This window comes from Pleurodeles waltl, chromosome 6, assembly GCF_031143425.1.
Source record: "Pleurodeles waltl isolate 20211129_DDA chromosome 6, aPleWal1.hap1.20221129, whole genome shotgun sequence".
NCBI classification, from domain to species: domain Eukaryota; kingdom Metazoa; phylum Chordata; class Amphibia; order Caudata; family Salamandridae; genus Pleurodeles; species Pleurodeles waltl.
In genome coordinates, this window is record NC_090445.1 from 885379013 (window position 1) to 885399587 (window position 20575).

General features: G+C 45.5%; 1 protein-coding gene across 2 annotated transcripts in view; it reads right to left on the minus strand.

The window, feature by feature from the left end:
* Positions 1–20575, minus strand: part of DNMBP (dynamin binding protein) — a 469368-nt gene that overhangs the window by 372473 nt on the left and 76320 nt on the right. The window contains exon 1 of one of the 2 annotated variants that reach the window (XM_069239685.1): positions 10435–10547. The exons of the other annotated variant lie outside the window; for it this stretch is intronic. The gene's annotated coding sequence lies outside the window, so the exon portion shown is untranslated. Of the gene's footprint in view, positions 1–10434; positions 10548–20575 lie in introns of those variants that run through there. 2 annotated transcript variants of the gene reach the window in all.

Consider the following 20575-nt stretch of genomic DNA (forward strand, 5'->3'; position numbering starts at 1 on the left):
AAGCTAAAAATCTCAAAGGCAAAAAGATCTCCCAGGCCACCACCAAACAGGTAAACATCCTCTCCAGAACCATAACAAACCTGGAGAACAGAAATATGTGAGGAAACCTCCAAATTTTTGGAGTGCCTGATGGATCCGAAAACCAAGCCTCCACGTGCTCTTCCTTCCTTGAACAATGAATACCACAAACCCTTGGAATCAAATTTGAGAGACCATTCGAAATGGAAAGAGCTCACAGAGTTCCAACCACATCAATCCTAGGCTCCAAGAACACTTGTCCTCTCATCTTCAGACCTCTAAGATTCCAGCACTCAGAGACTATTTTGTTTTATATGAGGAAATCCAAATCTCTCACCTGAAATGACAGCAAGATTTGAATATCCCAGTATTATGCAAAAGAGAAGGTTGTTCACAGGAAAGGCTTCCTACCATTAAAAAAAACCTCTAACAAAGCTGAACATCACCTTCTTCTTCAACAATTCTGACAAATTTAAAATTAACCACATGGGAAAAACCCTGATCTTCGATGAACCCTCACAACTTCAATCTTATAACTTCAACAAGCGGCAACAGGAAATGATCTCCTGATCTGATTACTCCACACACCACTGACGGCCACTCCTGACTATTCTAAATACCGTCAGATAAGACTCAATTCTCTTTAGTTCAACCTGCCTATATGTGATGTTGTTCATATGTTGTTTGGAACATATACATTAAGTTTTGCTAGAAATATATGGTGTTCAAAATGTATATACATACAATCATGTCCTGCCGACCTCATACACACACCTGCAGGCACCCCAGCCTTGACCACTGCAAGCCACTCTCTCCACTCGGGCCACACTTCACTCTCCTCTATACTCGTCGAGATACAGCTAGTGTAGACTGACATTTCTATGTCTCCAGTTAGCTCTTCAACAATCTCAGATGTGCTGTGCAGGTGCATCAGTTGATTCACGTATCCTCTCATATCCACATATTCACCCTGCCACACTCGCACACTAATGCTGCCGTCCCAACTAGCAACCTCACACGTCCATCATACATTACTGACTCACCCAACGTCCACACCCACAGCCCCACATATGCCCTCATCCACATACATGAAAGTACACACATGCCCTCCCAATCACAGAAGGGCCAATTCATTCACTACTTCTGCTCATAAAAAATGGATGGCTCACACCTGAACCCAACAGAAACTCTGGCACAACCTCATCAGACACAAACCAATCCTTGAGTAGGCTAACTCAATAAACGTTTTTGGTACAGTCTAAGCAATTCTTTAAGTGTATAACGCTGTACTGATCGCAGTTATTGTATTTGCTCTTACTGGAAAGCTTACCAACAGTATTGATAGCTAACTTCCTATGAGGTCATATGTAAATTCCAGAACAACATGCCTTGAATATCACCCTATAATCTCATCAGTCCGACGCTATGTTTCTTGTTCATTGATGGCTCTTTCATAAATCAGACCCCTAATGAATTCTTGGAAGTGAAATACTATGTCTTTATGTGATCTTTGATTGAGCATTAACACTATTTATCCCAGTGGTTCGCACTAACTGCTCGAAATATTGTTGAAATGTTGCTCTAACCGCAGATGATTATTGTCTTCTAACTTATATGCTCCCTTCCAAATCAATAGTTCAAGAACAACCAAGCTGCCCCAATGCTCGTCAGCTAATCTCAATTGAATTGCATTACGGGCTAGCCTCCCACCTACTGACTACCCATTACTGCCTGCCTACCACTCAAGCAACCACCGAACCCTCCTTCCTCCGGCTGCCTGATCCCCCTCACTACCACTCCCTCTTCCTGCAGCTCTCAGGCAGTTCCAGATCCATGGCTGCAACTATCCCACTTTCCATCTTGGGACGGGGAACTGGGTATTCTATTTTCTATCTTCTATTTTTATCTCTCTTGCTCTCCTGCTGCATAATATCTCGCTCTCTCCCCAACCTCTTCCCCCCTACCATTCCACCTAGGGATAGCCAAAGCATAACCTGGCAAGCTTACCCTACTCTACACCCCACACAGCGGATCTCAAACTATTCTATGCCTCAGTATCTCAGAACACCTCATCCTATATGACAAATAAAGTGCATCCACTACGCCTAACAACACTCAAGATCCTCTTGTTAATCGCATAAGGACTCAACCATCCTGTCAAAAGGAGGAAGATAACAGAATACTGCCACAAACTAAAAAGGCATTATTCTCTTACTCCAAGAAACCACAAAAGACTGGGATATAGCCAAGGAGCTCCTCAATGACTGGTATTTAGATCTTGCATGCTCTCCTGACTCTGATAAGAAAAACTGTGTTGTAACGGTCTTTGCCAGATCTGCAGCCATCAAAGTAATTAAAAATATACTTGACACAAAAGGCAGATGGCCCATCTCACAAATATACAAACACAATCAAGAATTTTTCATTGTAAATATTAATCCGCCCATCTCTGATTGCCCATTATTCTGGGACAACATAAACAAAAGATTATGTGAAATCCCTAGTGGCTCAAATATTCTACTAGGAGACTTTAACCTACCATGGACCTTCTGCTAGATGGACTCCCACCCTGCAAACTTAGGTCAGTGAAATCATACAAACAAATGAAAAATGTGTGTAAAGCACACAACCTAGCTGACATTTAGTGACTATTGAACCCCACAAGCAGCGAATTCACCTTCTACTCACACCCACACAACTCCCACCCACGGATTGACTGCATCTGACTAACCAGAAATTTACTCTTTCCTTCACTAATCCCAAGCTTGAACGCATATTCATCTCGGACGATGCCTGCATCTCACTAGACATTTTAATTTCCAACGCCCAAAACCATGATAGACTATGGCACCCCAATGAGACGCTGCTAAGCTACCCAACCAGCAGTGAAGAAATATGTGCAGCAGTAACTAACTACTTTAATGATAACTACCCCGGCGATCTCTGCAGAAACACTCTGGGCGGAATGTTTTGTAATATGACCAACAAAAACAAGACTCCCAACAAAAAACTTCAAGAACTAGAATCCAAAGTTAAACAACTGTAACGCCTACTAATCTCCAAACACTCCATTGAAATGATCAATAAATTGAAAACCCTAAAATATAAGTACAACAAACTAATAAGCGAGAGAGCTCACATATAGCTGAATACCTATAAGGCAAAAAAAACTGTGTATATTCAACAAAGCAGGGAAATTCTTAGATTAACTATTTTAAGGTTAAAAGCCAAAATTCCTCAATTATTGCAAGCAAGAACAAATTAGAGATTACTAAGCAGAGACTAGAAACATTGCCATCTGATTTGCACAATACTACAAAGAATGATATGATCTAGATAAACAACCTGATATCATGGACTGCAAAAAACGTTCCCCAAAAAAATAATCACCTCTCACTAACAGAAGCAGACCACATCGCCCTAAATAAACCCTTTGAATAGCAAGAAATAAATAAAGCCATCAAATCAATCAAGTTAAATAAAGCACAAAGGCCGGACGACTTCCTGGGTGGTTTCTGTAAAACATTACAGTCACAAATCATGCTGCATCTTAAATCCTTCTTTGACCTTCATTCATTTAGTGGCAAAACAGTTATCTACAAAGACAACAAAGACCCACTAGAGACCAAAAACTATAGACTGATAGCCCTTCTCAATGTTGATTGTAAAATCTATGCACAAATCCTAGCCACAAGATTGAAAACACTGCTACCCTCGCTTATACACCCTTCCCAAAACAGTTTCATAAAGAGAAGAATCGCCTCTGATAATACCAGACTTTTTGCACATGTCCTAGAAAAAAGCCCCCCTTCCTACAATCCCCAGCGAGAGCTATGGCCCTTGATGCCGAAAAGGCTTTAGACAAAGTTGTGAGAAGGTAGCCTCTTTCTAGCCTTGTTACCCCCACTTTTGGCCTGTTTGTGAGTGTATGTCAGGGTGTTTGTCACTGTTTTCACTGTCTCACTGGGATCCTGATAGCCAGGCCTCAGTGCTCATAGTGAAAACACCATGTTTTCAGTATGGTTGTTATGTGTCACTGGGATCCTGCTGGTCAGGACCCCAGTGCTCATAGGTTTGTGGCCTATATGTATGTGTCACTGGGACCCTGTCACACAGGGCCCCAGTGCTCATAGGTGTGCATGTGTATGTTCCCTGTGTGGTGCCTAACTGTCTCACTGAGGCTCTGCTAACCAGAACCTCAGTGGTTATGCTCTCTCATTACTTTCAAATTGTCACTGACAGGCTAGTGACCATTTTTACCAATTTACATTGGCTTACTGGAACACCCTTATAATTCCCTAGTATATGGTACTGAGGTACCCAGGGTATTGGGGTTCCAGGAGATCCCTATGGGCTGCAGCATTTCTTTTGCCACCCATAGGGAGCTCTGACAATTCTTACACAGGCCTGCCACTGCAGCCTGAGTGAAATAACGTCCACGTTATTTCACAGCCATTTTACACTGCACTTAAGTAACTTATAAGTCACCTATATGTCTAACCTTTACCTGGTAAAGGTTAGGTGCAAAGTTACTTAGTGTGAGGGCACCCTGGCACTAGCCAAGGTGCCCCCACATTGTTCAGAGCCAATTCACTGAACTTTGTGAGTGCGGGGACACCATTACACGCGTGTACTACATATAGGTCACTACCTATATGTAGCTTCACCATGGTAACTCCGAATATGGCCATGTAACATGTCTATGATCATGGAATTGCCCCCTCTATGCCATCCTGGCATTGTTGGTACAATTCCATGATCCCAGTGGTCTGTAGCACAGACCCTGGTACTGCCAGACTGCCCTTCCTGGGGTTTCACTGCAGCTGCTGCTGCTGCCAACCCCTCAGACAGGCAGCTGCCCTCCTGGGGTCCAGCCAGGCCTGGCCCAGGATGGCAGAACAAAGAACTTCCTCTGAGAGAGGGTGTGACACCCTCTCCCTTTGGAAAATGGTGTGAAGGCAGGGGAGGAGTAGCCTCCCCCAGCCTCTGGAAATGCTTTGTTGGGCACAGATGTGCCCAATTCTGCATAAGCCAGTCTACACCGGTTCAGGGACCCCTTAGCCCCTGCTCTGGCGCAAAACTGGACAAAGGAAAGGGGAGTGACCACTCCCCTGACCTGCACCTCCCCTGGGAGGTGTCCAGAGCTCCTCCAGTGTGCTCCAGACCTCTGCCATCTTGGAAACAGAGGTGCTGCTGGCACACTGGACTGCTCTGAGTGGCCAGTGCCACCAGGTGACGTCAGAGACTCCTGCTGATAGGCTCCTTCAGGTGTTAGTAGCCTTTCCTCTCTCCTAGGTAGCCAAACCCTCTTTTCTGGCTATTTAGGGTCTCTGTCTCTGGGGAAACTTTAGATAACGAATGCATGAGCTCAGCCGAGTTCCTCTGCATCTCCCTCTTCACCTTCTGATAAGGAATCGACCGCTGACCGCGCTGGAAGCCTGCAAACCTGCAACATAGTAGCAAAGATGACTACTGCAACTCTGTAACGCTGATCCTGCCGCCTTCTCGACTGTTTTCCTGCTTGTGCATGCTGTGGGGGTAGTCTGCCTCCTCTCTGCACCAGAAGCTCCGAAGAAATCTCCCGTGGGTCGACGGAATCTTCCCCCTGCAACCGCAGGCACCAAAAAGCTGCATTTCCGGTCCCTTGGGTCTCCTCTCAGCACGACGAGCGAGGTCCCTCGAATCCAGCGACACCGTCCAAGTGACCCCCACAGTCCAGTGACTCTTCAGCCCAAGTTTGGTGGAGGTAAGTCCTTGCCTCACCTCGCTGGGCTGCATTGCTGGGAACCGCGACTTTGCAAGCTACTCCGGCCCCTGTGCACTTCCGGCGGAAATCCTTCGTGCACAGCCAAGCCTGGGTCCACGGCACTCTAACCTGCATTGCACGACTTTCTAAGTTGGTCTCCGGCGACGTGGGACTCCTTTGTGCAACTTCGGCGAGCACCGTTTCACGCATCCTCGTAGTGCCTGTTTCTGGCACTTCTCCGGGTGCTACCTGCTTCAGTGAGGGCTCTTTGTCTTGCTCGACGTCCCCTCTCTCTTCAGGTCCAATTTGCGACCTCCTGGTCCCTCCTGGGCCCCAGCAGCGTCCAAAAACGCCAAACGCACGATTTGCGTGTAGCAAGGCTTGTTGGCGTCCATCCGGCCGGAAAACACTTTTGCACGACTCTCCAAGGCGTGGGGGATCCATCCTCCAAAGGGGAAGTCTCTAGCCCTTGTCGTTCCTGCAGTATTCACAGTTCTTCAGCCTAGTAAGAGCTTCTTTGCACCAACCGCTGGCATTTCTTGGGCATCTGCCCATCTCCGAGTTGCTTGTGACTTTTGGACTTGGTCCCCTTGTTCCACAGGTACCCTCAGTCAGGAATCCATCGTTGTTGCATTGCTGATTTGTGTTTTCCTTGCATTTTCCCTCTAACACGACTATTTTGTCCTTAGGGGAACTTTAGTGCACTTTGCACTCACTTTTCAGGGTCTTGGGGAGGGTTATTTTTCTAACTCTCACTATTTTCTAATAGTCCCAGCGACCCTCTACAAGGTCACATAGGTTTGGGGTCCATTCGTGGTTCGCATTCCACTTCTGGAGTATATGGTTTGTGTTGCCCCTATCCCTATGTTTCCCCATTGCATCCTATTGTAACTATACATTGTTTGCACTGTTTTCTAAGACTATACTGCATATTTTTGCTATTGTGTATATATATCTTGTGTATATTTCCTATCCTCTCACTGAGGGTACACTCTAAGATACTTTGGCATATTGTCATAAAAATAAAGTACCTTTATTTTTAGTATAACTGTGCATTGTGTTTTCTTATGATATTGTGCATATGACACTAAGTGGTACTGTAGTAGCTTCACACGTCACCTAGTTCAGCCTAAGCTGCTCTGCTAAGCTACCATTATCTATCAGCCTAAGCTGCTAGACACCCTATACACTAATAAGGGATAACTGGGCCTGGTGCAAGGTGCAAGTACCCCTTGGTACTCACTACAAGCCAGTCCAGCCTCCTACAAAAGTAGTTTGGCCTTTCGTAAAATCAGTAATCCGAAAATTCAACCTAGGTTTATGTTCGAGTCTAAAACCTACAAAGTGGCAGCATATGCAGACGATGTCCTCATCTTCTCTGAAGATGCAGACACAGCCATACCTGAAATCCTAAACCTAATTAATGTTACTGGCAAAGCTTCGGGCTAATCTCTAAACTAAGAGAAAACAGAGGTCATCCACCTAAACCTGCTCTGCACCCTTACACTTCTTGGTAATACTAACCTCAAATGGCAAAAATACCACCTCAAATACTTGAGCCTCCAACTGTGTAAATCGCTGAAAGATTCTTGCACTCACATTAAAAATATACCTAGTTTAAAAACTACATGACCCTATTGAGACATGGTCTCCTAAACACATGACCTGGTGAGGCAGACTACAGTGCACCAAAATGCTAATAGCACTGTATGTTAATTTCATAATAAGCATGTTCCTCCTACAACTTTAAGACAACTTCTTCAAACTCCTCAACAAATCGAGGAGTCAACTTCTTTGGCATAGTAAAAGACCCAGAATCTCAACCAAAATCCTCACTTGACAAGGAGAAAGGAGGAGTCAGTCTCCCCAACTTTAAAAGACTTCAGGCCGTATTCCTGCTCACACAAGCAATAAAGTAGATTGAACCAAACCCCCTCCACACCCCCATCTGGGCAGACAGAGTTAGGGCTCTTCCCCCCATTTACACCCATAGCCGCCATCTCTATGAAGTACTTTAAACACCAACACTCCTCAAGAATAATCAGGGACACATTATTGGCAGTAAAGGACATGGACAGCAAATGTGTGGTCAAACTGAAACACTCTTTATGCCTCACTTCTAGCCCAACCCACTATTAACAATCAATGGTAAATCCCTCTAGTGGCCCATATGGCCATCACACAACATTCTATACATTAAAGATGTGATTAACAGAGCCAATTTGATTCCCTTCTTTATACTGCAGACCTCTCACAACATCCCCAACATGGCATTTTATAACTTCCTCAAACTCAAAGTTGCGTTTAAATGAAACAAACCCTTCCTAAACCCACATCCTCCAAGAATCCTTAAGAAACTATCCTTGATTGCAACAGAGAATCACCAAGCCTCTAAACTCTATAAAATCATCCATGAACACACACCTAGAAGTCTCTTGCCGAGCTGGTCTCAAACATGGAAGAATGTTACTAAGCTCAAAATCTCCATCATCATTACACAATATAAATATTGGCTACTACATAGATCTTTCTGGACCCTGGACAAACTTTTCAGACTGAGCCTCCTAAACCCAGACAAATGTTGGAACTGTTGCACTGAGGCTAGCGACCTCAAACACATGCTGTTCGCTTGTCCACTACTCCAATCGTACTGGGGAGAAATCAACAAAACAATAAACAACATCTTCCATTGTAAAATAACCTTAGACCTTGTCTTTACTTGCTTAGGCCCCTGGTCTCTTCAAGATCCCCTCACTAAACAAGTCAGAATTCCTACAACTGACCTGCTATTCGCACTAGGGGTCAAAACAATCCTTTGCGACTGGAAAGATTTCAAATCCATCTCCCATCACACTTAGGCCCTCATTACGATTCCGGCGGGCGGCTGAGGCCGCCCGCCAGAATTCCGCCCTCCATAATACCGCTCCGCGGTCAGAAGACCGCGGAGGGTATTATGAGTTTTTCCCTGGGCTGGCGGGCGGTCTCCAAAAGACCGCCCGCCAGCCCAGGGAAAAACTCCCTTCCCACGAGGATGCCGGCTCGTAATAGAGCCGGCGGAGTGGGAAGGTGCGACGGGTGCTGTTGCACCCGTCGCGTATTTCACTGTCTGCAAGGCAGACAGTGAAATACATTTTGGGGCCCTCTTACGGGGGCCCCTGCAGTGCCCATGCCGTTGGCATAGGCACTGCAGGGGCCCCGCGACTCCCCCTCCCGCCATCCGGTTCCCGGCGGGAGAACCGCCAGGAACTGGATGGCGGGAGGGGGAGTCGGAATCCCCAAGCCGGCGCAGCAAGCTGCGCCGGCTTGGAGGATTCCTTGGGGGCAGCGGGAAACCGGCGGGAGACCGCCGGTTTCCCTTCTCTGACCGCGGCTAAGCCGCCGCGGTCAGAATGCCCCGCGGGGCACCGCCGGCCTGTCGGCGGTGCCACCGCGTCCCGCGGCCCTGGCGGACGTAATCCGCCAGGGTCGTAATGACCACCTTAGTGTGTTTGGGTATGCTTCCTAACAAGCACGGACAACACCATCCTGAACCAAAACGAATCTAAATTGCTCTGGTTACCCTTAGATGCTTACATATGGACCACCGCACCCTCAGATAAGCGACCTGAGCCGAATTCTACCCAGCAACCCTACACGCAGTTTTAGGTCCTTGGCATATACCCCTCCCCAACTCCTCCCTCTTCTCCCCTCTGCTTACACTTTTCTCTCCCCTCTTCTCTCCTTTCACACAAGAAGTATACTGACTGCCACCACCCAACGGTGGTAGCCTTCCAGGGAAGTTACTCCCACATTACATAATAATTACAAGTTTACTGTTCCTATCGCTCCAATGAATTTCTTTACCGATTTGATCTATATCTTCACAATACCAGATATGAAAACCACAATGTATTTTATCATCTATTCGTCTCCCATGTAACTTGTGAAACATTTCTATACTTCTCGTCCGTCATCTTTGTTTTTTATGGTATGAAAATGTAAATAAAAGGTTAAAAAAGAAAAAAGAAATAAAACCAGAGGAAGGAGATAGCTAGGATAGTGGGCCTCTAGGTGCGCACAAAAGAGTGGACAGGCGGTCTCTTTCTGAGATCACTTTAGTTGTGATGTGTTCAAGCACATATTAGCGGCATTGACCATGGAATGGACTATATATTCTTTGGCCTGTCGCCTTTTAAGCTGACCCTATACCAAGATGGAGTGATCCACTAAGCACACGGGTTATTTTGTCCTAGTCTGAAACAAAGAATATATATCTTAATGGAAGACAGCCTCTGCTTCTCCTTAATACCAAAAAAGAATATACATCATCCATTTGTTATTTGAATCTGCGTGTTATCAGCTGTGAGCCCTGTGTAGCACTCCTCAAAAGTGGAATTAATAGATACGTGCGTTATTTTTAATATGTGCATATGTCCTAGTAGGTATTTAAATATCAACATGAAAGGTATTAGCAAAAAGGGATAGTGTGCAAAAGATGTACGCCCGTCAATGGGTGTTAGTTCCACTTCTATGTTTTTCAGTCATTGACTGAGTTTTCCGCACCGTGTAAACGGCCTCCCACAATACGTGCATCCCAGCAGGACACGACAGCTACTGCTCCCTTTCCAAAACGGGCTGTTTCGGGGTACACCAAGTGGAAATATTGGAAATATAGACGCGCTGGTACTCACCATGTATAGAACCTGCATGTTTCTGATTAAAGAAGTGCAGGTACTCAGTACCGACCCATTTAAAGCAGTGGGTGCATCTAATGAAATCTGATTTCCATTGTGAACGCTGGGGAGATAATTAAAGCCTCTGAAACCGGCAGTTGGTTCGCTTCGAAGGAACTGGGCCCTGGTGCTGATAGCCAGAGCCTGGGCTGGCCGCCTCTGCAACAGAACGGAAAAGTGAAGCTACGTCCTGGGCGTTAACCCACGGGCTTTCAACGGAGCAGTTCGAGGGCAGGACAGCGGAGGGCCTTTCATTTCCCTGCATGTTTATTTGTCACGGCTCCAAGTTTCCTTCTCCTGGAAGCATGCCTAGGCACAGAGAGCATTCCAACATTGTTCAGCAAAATACATTCGGCAAAATGACTAAGGCCTAAGCGAGTCACAGCCCGTCGCGCTCTCGTCCATGGCTTCTCGAGGCGCTGTGCCTGGCGATCTGGGTTCGCGACTCGTAGAACCTGCAACAAATGTCGAGAAGCCCGGCACATTCCATTCTTCCGAGGAGAGGGTGTCCTTGGATCCCTTCCGCAGATGTTATGAGGCTGTTTCACTGAAATAAATACATTTGTGGGGGCTACAAGGAGGTGTGTGGGGGTTGGGGCGAGCAGTCGGTTCCACAACCATTAGCCAGCTGCTTTATAAATGTTTTTAGATTTCTAGTTTTCAGTTATTTATTCCGATTTCCCGATCTGTTCCTTGATGCCACGTGTATTTTTCGACCTCCAGGCTCAGCTTGGCTTACCATACAGGCTTTCTGGCACTGATCTATTTATTTCCCTCCATCCTAGCCAGTCGCCCCTAGGGGCTGAAGTTGTGCAGCGCTGGTTTTCCAGCACAGCAACAGAACCTGGAGTGAAAGGTGAAAAACAAGCCTGCATGTGCAGTGAGTGGGCCGGGAGTTCGTGCTCAGCCCAGCAGCATTCCATGGTCTGTGGATTCTGAACCATCGTGCACAGGGCTGTGTTGAGAGAGGTGCGGCCTAAACCTGAAGTACATACCACAGTGTTGTAGTCACCACTACAAAGGCAATGGCAGCTAGGTCAAACGTACGATGTGATGGAGAGCAGCCATAGGGGCTTAAATCGCAGCCAATCACTATACGGCTCAAATCACAAAGTGAAAAGCTGGAATGCAAGCTCTACACTGTCAGCCTCAGTGTCCTGCCATGCTGTCGGTACCATTAGGGAGAGAGGGTGCAGCTTGTACAAGATCACTGCAACCTCGCACATTAACTACTTTTAATGCTGCTTTTGGGAGTGTGTGTCAGAGTGTGGCTGCAGGGGCGGCTCCTCCATATGGGCGGAGTAGCGTTTACCGCTGGTATGTTGCTGGCTCTAGCATACTGGTGATAATTCCAGGTATCTAAGGCATGATGATGCCTAAGGCTGGAAAAACGCCACCTCTTATATAACTCTAACCATCAGCATATTGTGGGCATCCTTGTCTTGCAAGGCATGGACGTGCAAGGGAGACTTCAACAATGGCAGCAGGAAATAGGAGCATCTGCTGGAACTAACGAACTGCATGAGCTACCTAAGCTAAGACGACCAGTGAAATGCCCAACCCAGACCTGGTCCCTGTAGACTTCTTTTACGCAGACTCAAACTTATGGGCATGTATCTTAGTTAAGGTATATAACGATGTGCCAGCATGACATCCCATTCCCTAGTCTTCCTAATCCCACTGCACAAAAAAGGCTTTAGGTATTACATCAATTCCAGATATATCTGCTCTATATCCTTACTATGCTGGACACAACAGAAAATAAATATGTCACTGGCTCATACTAAGATCTCTGTTAGAAGTAATCTTCCTTAAAAGAGCCAATGGTGTATGCCGGGCAACCCAAGGGGTGTGTTTTTTATTTTTTATTTGAGTTACTATAATAAATGGGATAACCCAGTCTCAATTGGGACTGACTCTACTAGAATAGTCAAGAAAGCATGCCGGCTGTACAACTTCAACAGCACAGCTAGTAAAACCAAAGTCGGTCCCCTAGCTTCAACCTAACAGGTCACAAAAACTTGTTTGGCTGCAAATCTGATCTTGATGAGCTGCAACCAGAAGCACAAAACAAATTATGTAGAAAATCTGGGCTTACTACACTTCTCACTGGAGTCTATTATGCTATTTTACATTAAATCTTAAGGCGATAATGATTCCTCCGACTATTCAAGAAAAATGGCAAAAGATTTTACCTTGATGCCTTAGCATAAGGGTTATCAAAAGGATGGAGCCTTGTTCTTGACACTGACTGCTTCTTTCTTATGGTCTGCATGGCTAAGGGTGAAGAGATTACAGAGATTTTTTATTAATGGAAAGATGTTCGCAATTCATCTAATCTGTATTTTCTGGCTAACAGTGCCTGCATTCTTTATGGAGGAGCGTAAATGCATAATTTTGTTAATTGTTTTAAGATTTTATAAATACCTATCTTATATTGTTATTATAACTAATGTAAATGATTTTTTTGATACAAACAGAAAGTTACAAAGTGATGTTTAAGTACTAAACATGTATGGTAAACTGCTTTTTGGAAATCCAGTTTATTTTTCCAAAATAAAAAAAAAAATCTTATATTTGATGGCAATAAGTCAGTATTACGAAGTTTGAGGATTTAAATAATGTATTTCCAAAAAACATTGAAAGCAGATGTTTAGTCAATGTTATCTCTACTGTTATTTCAGACCCTTGCCTACAAGGTGGTGTAACTAATCTGCTGTCCTAGCAGGCAAAGGGTTTGTAACTTCAGACAGCATGCTGCTGTACGAGCCTGAAAAACCTATCAAGCACTGCTGAATACAGCTTACAATGTAAGATCTGGGCATTTTTTTTTCATCTTGCCCTACACAAGGATGTTCTCTGTCATTATGTATGAATAAGAATCTTCTTTGAAGAATCAGAAGGTGAGGTTAAGCTGGCGAACATGGCGGGGGCACAGTGATTTAGCTCCTTCGGCCTTCCCCTATATCCTGAACCAACCTATCATCCGGAAAATTGACATCAGACGCTGAGTTGGGTGGGCGGGGGAAGGGTTGAGGGCAGTGAGAATGAAAGCCCAACCCCATTGGGTTCCAGAATATGGCATTTCAGTGGCCCCAGTGAGAGGCGCAGTCAAGAGGAAGGGCAGCTGCCTCAGGTGAAGGCGGTGTCTGTGGTCTCCAACAACCACGAGGAAGGAGCTGGTCGAACCTCGGGGACCCCGGCTCAATACACTGCGGGGCAACTGGAGTACTTCAATGGGCAATTGGTTGAATGGAGCTGGGCTGACCAGGCCTACTGCACAGGACACAGGTGCATAGAGCTTCAGGGGACTGCCAGGGGTGTGGAATTTATTAAAATATCTACTTGTCCACGGGACAGGTTGCTTCTCAAATCTACTTGTCCTGTAAAAAGATCTACTTGTCCCTTTGGTGCCATGTAGTGTGGCGCCAAATTATGCCAGCAATCTAATTATGTAAGAGCTCTGATAATAGCCTCTCTGATTATGCCAGGGCTACTACCATAGTAGGGCTTGAATACTTGCAGTTTCAATCCCTACTGTAGCAATTTTCTTTTTTTTCCACCTTTCTGCAGATCTGCATACTGGGGCTGGAGGAAGCAGTAAGCAATAGTTCCAGGGCTGGAATGCCTTTGAGTCTGCAAACCTACTAACCTACATGTTTTAAAGATTTTCACCAGCTTCTCTCTAATATTTTCCCATAATAAGAAAGGTAGGACATTTACTCCTGACGATGGCAGAATTAGAACTTCTTCCAGGGTTGGGAAGAAAGTGGCTGGAGGGAAAATGAACTTGCAAATGCTCAATAGATTTTCACATGAGCAAATCTACACATGCGTATTTACCCATGCTAAAATACAGTTCACAAATATTTTATAGGGGTACAGCATATACCATGGGTGCACTTTTGTGACTTTAAGAATTTGGGGCCACATGTAGGTAGGTTCAGATTTGCGACCCGCAAATTGCGAGTCGCAAATCCGAATGTAGGATGGTGTCCCTGACACCATCTGTGATTCGCAAGGGCTTTGCAAATGCACACCTCAAGAATAATCATGAGGTGGGTCGCAATTTGCGACCCCCTTGCGAATGGCGGCCTCACAGGGATGGTGGCCTGCTGGAAACAGCAGACAACCATGTCTGTGACTGCTTTTCAATAAAGCAGTTTTTTTTTTTTTTTAATGCAGCCCGTTTTCCTGAAAGGAAAACGAGATGCATTACAAAAACGAAAAATTAAACGCCTGCTCTGAAAAAATGTTTACAGTGACATTCACAATGGGGAAGGGGTCACTTTTGTGAAAGTGTTAGCACCCATTTGAAATTGGTGCAAACTGCGATTGGTTTGCGCCCGCGTTCGCAAAACAGTCCTACATTGCGTTGCACTGCGAGTCGCAATTAGGAAGGGAACACCCCTTCCTAATTGCGAGTCGCAAACCCGTTTTGCGATTCAGTAACCAGGTTACCGAATCGCAAAACTGGGTTTGTGCATCACAATGTACTTTTTGCACGTCGCAAACAGCAAAAGTCGCTGTTTGCGACATGCAAAAAGCTACCTACATGTGGGTCTTGGTCCCTAATTAGGTCTGGTGTTAACAAAGACATTTTGTTTTTATTAAACTTCTATTTCTCTCTCTTTCGGCTGGCTTTACTGTCAGTGATCGCATTCTTCTCTTCCACAAGGAGCATATTGGCACACAAAGTAGGTTTGTTCAGTGTTAGGAACTACAGTGGCAATCAGTGACGTAACAAAACTGTAGGGTGCCCTTTTGCAAAGAACATGGATGAGCCCCCTCTCCAGACTCATTCAGGGCAGGTGCTGTGCTGAAGGGGCCCCCTGGAGGGCAGCTGCGGGGGCCTTTGTTATGCCACTGGTGGCAACGTGTGCTTTTAGAGTTCAAAAACGTTTTGGTTTTTTTTTGCCAGTGTTTGTTACAATGTTGAGGGTCTGGTAGCTCCCACAACAATAAAGTGTTACAAAAGCCATGTCAAAACAAGACACGCTTTGATGAAACTAAAAGACTTATAAAAATATGTCAGATCAGTTGGCTTTGTCAGTGTTTGTTTATTTTCATGCTTCCCATAATCGTGTTGAAAATGGTTACACAGATTTTTCCATTAGAAATATTTTTGGGAAATACTAGCATGCATCAAAACATTTTACTAAATGACACTTCATTTGCATCTAATCAGAGAGCATTCTGGGAGCATTATACTTAGCCTCATAGCCTAAACTTTTCAAACATGTGTATACACGTTTTTTTTTGTACTGGAACCAACGTCAGTAGTGAAGTGTGACCTTAAAACATTTATTTACAGCACTCACCCTAATAATGAAGGTTTTCAAATAATGAACCATAAATACAAGTTCGAACAGCATTATCTTTTGGAAACATTACCTCAACTGCAGAGAGTTCCACTCTCCTTAAACAGGCAGCCAAAGGGTTTGTGCTGCAGAGGGTTGGGCCTACTTGTCCCAAGGACAAAGTAAACATAAAAACTTGTTGTCCTTGACCCCAAACAAGATGTCCCGGGCGTCGGGCGAATGTCAGCGCCAAGGAGTGGTGCGTCCAGGTACAGAGGATAATGCCTTGGGCCGCAACTGTACACAGGTTGAGCAGGAGGTGATGGCTGCTTTGGGGGCCTGACTGGAAACAGAGTGATGAGAGCGGGGGGGGGGCCTGAAACACAAGCTTGTGCGCTTGTCCCCTCCCCCCAGGAGGTCCTGGTGGTAGTGGTACCAGCAAGGAAGGATGACCAGGAAGAGACTGGTACTGGCTGTGTTGGTGGCACAGCAACCTGAGGGGGAAGCTCCAACAGTAGGTGGCTTCAGAAGAGCACAATAAGAGGGTGCAATCATACAGGTTAGGTACCACTGGAGGCCATACTGCCCAAAAGTAAGGCCACAGAGACCTGCTGTCCGTGCTGCCAGTCCTGGGAGGTAGGGATGGTACAAGAGGGCCAGACCACCCCTAAATGGGTCCGCCGGACATTTAGACTTTTCTGGAGCAGCGGAAGGAACCCTGTGTGTCCAGGGACCAGACAGAGGAGGCTGCAGGTGAAGGGGGTTCTCCAAGTGGCACCAATGGGGAAGCACAAGAGCCAGTGCTCACCAACCCAAGCAAAGACCACAAATAGACTGCTGCCCAAAAGGGGCAGATGGGATTAGAACCGGTGGGGTCTCCAGCATTGCAGGAGACTGTTGATATGGTCATGATCCTGCATGAAATCTGGCCTTGCAAACTGCAGTGGAGAAGATGTTAGGGGTAGTGGGGACAGATGTAACCCTCTTGCGCCAGGACCTCCAAAATGTGTCATTTTTAGAAACAGAGGGACGCATCTTCTCCCAGGAAATTGATTTGTCTACCATTAAGACGATTGTGACCCAGCCCCAAGCAGCCACTAAGACCTTAGAACAATGAGTGGAGAACACCGAAAACTGATCCCAAAGTAACAACCTGCGGTTTCTCAGCTTTTCCTCCCACTGAGTCGAATGGCTCTTCCACATTTGATAAAGTTCTAGAAGACTGAACTTTTTCCTGGATGCCCACCAGCTTGCTGTCACCCTGATTTGGGGTCAAGAGGGCCCATAGGGCACTGGTGCGGAGGCCTCTTTCTGGCACGAACCTGCACCCCTTGATCACCCACATATTCCATTTCATGTGACAGGAATATAATACTGAGAGAGGTGTGCAAGAAAGGTGAACATATCAATCCTCCCAAATCCTGATATTTCCACACTATATAAGACAAGTTCAAAATCAATGGAAATAATTTGAAGCTGTGGAACATAAGCTCCAGGAAGTGACCCAAACCTACATGCTCTCGTTTCCAGCCAAACTTAAGGTTCTAATGGATCCAAATCCTTCTTTTTCGATACCACAGATGCATCCTGGAAACTGGCAGCAGAAAGGAAGGAGCTGAATCAAGAGCCCCCGCTGCAACCCATTGCGGCGTCCCATATTGGCACTCGAGGGGCAAAAGCGCCCTGCCACTGCAGACGTAGAACTCACTCCCCAGACTTGTTGGGATCGAATACATGCCGCCCTAGGGCAGACCGTGGACAAACCAGAAGTTTCTTGCCAAATAGAGCAGCCATTGAAGCTAACAGGCCCGAGATGCCTGGAGACAGGAACCCACCTTGATGCTGAGAAGAGAGAATTAGCTGAGAGACTGAGGGGAGATAAAAAGGCTCACTCCCACTGACTGGCGAATTGGCAGGATCTCAAATAGTGTGATTCATATCCTAACACTGCAGGCAGTGCAGGGAATCACGCTGCTGTTTGTTCATTAAAGGGGGAGAGAGAATTTATACACACCCAGCACAGGTTGAATGCTTAGTTTGGGAGAGAGAGGATCGGGTGGGCGACAGACCTTCCCGATGTTGGGAAGTAGGTAGTTTCGAGCCTGCTAATTGGAAAAGTGGAGACAAAGAAACAGTTAGGGATGATCTTTCAAGAACACCTGGCATGTCAAGTCCCTCCACCCTGAAAGTCCTCTCCTGGAATGTCAATGACTTGGCCAACAGAAGTATGTGTGTGTGTGTGTGGGGGGGGGGGGCAGAGGGGCCTGGTTCCAGTTCATCCGCAGACAGGGACCCAAACTAGTCTTCCTGCAAGAAACCCACCTGCTGGCCCCCCACGATAGAAGATGTTTCAAACACAGGAGGGGTGAAGTTATTCCAAACCCTCCTGTCTGAATTTGTCATATACCCCATGCAGGAATGCAGGTAACTACCACTACACCATGCCTTACAAGCGGAAAACAGTGGGAAACATTCCCCGCCTATAGCCCGCTAGAATAGAGGAGACTCTTCATAAAGTAGTTTCACTCATAATTATTAACAGACCCAAAACACTTACAAACCTCAGAGTACACTGGGAGGTCGCCTTGATGCACCCTAGAGAGGTAGCTATCACATCTAAAGTAACATTGATACAATTAAAAATCTTTTATAGAGTCTATCACAGAAGCGGACTGTATCAGCTGGATAGAGCTCAGGATCCTCAGTGTCTGAGACGTAGGGCAGGCAGCGGTACTTTCAGAGATACACTCTGGGGGAGCCCCACTATCACTGGGTACACAGCAGAAATTGTGGAGGAACGTGAGCCCATTATAGAGGTTGACATCCCAGCAACACCTCAATTTATTCTGCTATGAATCCCATACAATGTAGATATTCCACGAGCTCAACTTCTGTTCTGTCATCTGGGCTTCATGTTGGCAAAGAGAGTCATTGCCATTTATTGGGGGGTGGACGGTGGGGGGGGCAGACTCTATTGTCAATCAAGCGTCAATGGCTCTTGGGCATGGATACATGCAGGAAGGTGGAGAGAGTGCTTTAGGTTAGTAGAGGACGTGCAAATAAATTTGATAAAGTGTGGGGTAAATTGAGAGAACATCATAACTTGGAATATAAAGGAGGCGGGATGTGCCTCTAGAGCCTCCACAACGCTGATGTTGGAAGGGGCTAGTGTACTGAATACTGCAGTAGTCTGGGAACCGTGATGGTAAAGACGACCAGGTTGGTTGGTCTTGGTGGTCTATTTCCAGATGATTGAAATGTATTGATTGGTGTCTGTACTTTTACAACCATGATGCCACTAAACTGTATATCGTCAGATTGTGGAAATGGTTTGTTTTGCATAAAATTTAAATAAAAACAATTAGAAAAGACAGACCAAGTGAAGCTCAATTATCTGAGCTCCCTCTATCACATAGAGCTTTTTTTTATTTTTTTTGCGAGAGAAAATAAGCTAAACTGCCAACACTTTCTCAAAATGTTCTTGGGGTTGGGAGAAAATCACATTTCTTGAAACTGCAAGAAAGTATTGAAATATTCCACAACTATCTCACAAATTCCAATGCCATTTCAGCAAATCTATGTGAAAATAGAGGTGTAAAATGAACTATTTCTGTCCCTGGTGGTAGCCGGGCTTGCTCAGTTTGTTCAAATAGTGAAATTTGGAATGTGGATGTACATCTCACTGCTTTCAGGGAGCACCAGCCACCTGAGAATTTTTCGACCTTAACTATTATGTAGGAAATCTGCAATAGTGGTGTGGACAGAGAAACCAGCACTGACACAGTTAACAGTTTTGTTACATAGCAAAAAACGTTTTGCTTTTTAGGTAGTTTTGTAAAATTGTAAGTGTGGAGAGCACAATGGTGTGGTGTGGAATAGCACAGTACAAAGTGCCCAATGTGGTCGGATCCATGGCAGATACCCAAGATAGCCATATACAATATATTTGCGTACATTACATCAAAATATTATTATTTACAAAGGCAGTGGTTAGCCTGATTATAGTGTACCATACTGTTGGTTGAAGATAGTTTATTACTCTGTCGTGTGACAATTGGTGATTCAGAAAGGACGAATTAGTAAATTACCCTAAAACACCACCTCTTTCATCCCTCTCCCCCTTTTGTGTTCATAGCCTGACAACCTCACGTGGATTCCGCTCTCTTGGACTTACGATGGACACATTCTGGGTTTAGCGGTTTAGTTTCTGGCGTATTTGATACCTGCCTGTGAACAAGGAACATCTGCTTACGCCCCAGTTTCTTTGTATGCAAAACTTAGGAACATTTTGCAGCCTGGAGTGGAAGCCTGCCTGATTTTAAATTGCCAATATTGAGTGACATTAAAAATTATGTCACAATGAGTTAATAATAAACCCCCCACCCGTATGGCACCCCCAATCGACGGCTATTTCTTGTTTGGGTATGATTGTAGGTGCCTATGGCTCAGGGATGTGGATAAACGTAACGGAGAAATTCAATTTCTTTTTTTTTTTTAGTTATATCTGACGCAGCAAGGGTGGGACCACACCATAATGCAAGAAAGGAAAAGGAAAATGGGGCCCGTTTCTTCCCTGTTGGGTAACAGGAGAGCCATAAGTGGGCTAGTGGTAGGGTCACCTCAGCTGCTGCTCTAATTCAATCTATGCAACTGGGCTTGAACGGTGACGTCCAATAATGTACGCTTGGTCACAGAATGCTTATGGTGCTGCAATCCTATTCTCTTCGTAAAATTACTAGTGTGCGAACCTGGCCCAGAGGTTCACAAAGCAAAATGATCACAATCAATATAATGAGGCT